Source organism: Manacus vitellinus, unplaced genomic scaffold (genome assembly GCF_001715985.3).
Source record: "Manacus vitellinus isolate BGI_N305 unplaced genomic scaffold, ASM171598v3 scaffold_132_pilon, whole genome shotgun sequence".
Classification (NCBI taxonomy): Eukaryota; Metazoa; Chordata; class Aves; order Passeriformes; family Pipridae; genus Manacus; species Manacus vitellinus.
The window spans coordinates 122,235-123,317 of record NW_021938965.1 but is presented as its reverse complement, the minus strand read 5'-3'; positions in this window follow the sequence as shown (position 1 = coordinate 123,317).

Sequence of the window (1,083 nt, the reverse complement as noted above, 5' to 3'; positions counted from 1 at the left end):
CACTGACTTCCTCCTCACCTGCCTGGGGGGCCCAAGGCATCTTCCTCTTCCTCGCAGCCTCCTCCTCCATCCGCCCAAGCTTTGGGAGGGACAAATCCTGATGGGGGGAAAACAAGGGCTGAGCGTGTTGTCTTGGGGGTTCCTCCTGCCCAAGTCCATCTCTAGAACTCATCAGGCACCCTGTGTCCATAAAAACCTCCAAAACACCAAGATTCAGCCCAGAAAAACCCAAGTCAAGGAGATTCAGGCAAAAAACCCCTCAGAAATAGCAAGATGAACCCCCCTCAAACTGCAAAAAGTTGAAGTTTAGCCAGAAAATAATCCAAAATATGAAGATTCAGTCCAAAAACATGGTGTTTAATTGGGGATGAGAGGAGTGAGGTCACTTCATGAGCACTTGATTGAGTTGCTATATATTAACCGAAAGCTGTATTAATGTAGTGTCACTTAAAACTCGCCAGGGCTGTTCCCCGAGGTTCTCTGGCCCCCTGCCAGTCTGGGGCTGTTTCTCCAAACCACCAAACCAAGTGTGCCAAACGCCCTGGTTGGTCAGTGCCAGCTGGGGCAGTGGGTACTCGGTGGGGGGATGAGAAAACTGCACCCAGGGCTGGGCTCAAAGAGGCTTCAGCACCACTTCTGATGGCCCGGGGGCAGCATCTGGCTTCTCCCAAACAGAGACATGGCACTTGTTCCTCTGCAGGGAGTCAAGGGCAGGAGGGTGACTCCTGCTGCATGGATGGAGTGGCAGAGGATGCCTTGGGTCTCCAGGATGGATCAGCACTCAGGGACACAAACTGCCCTTGGGCTCAGGATGCAGCTCCCAGGACAGATTTCCCTGCAAAGTCTGCAGTGAGTCAAGCTCTGGAGAGGAGATTGTGCCCCATGGATGGGATTGCAGAGGGGCCCTCAGGTCCCCAGCATCAATCAGCAACCAGCAATATACACAAAAGGCCCCCCCGAAGATTTCTGGGGGAGTGTTCTGTAGGGAGGGGACAGTGTCACCCCACCAGGGTGGGGCTGGCAAGTGGGAGGCTGCTCCAGGGCTCTGCAAGAGGCCTCGTGCTCTGCTCGGCCCCAGCACTG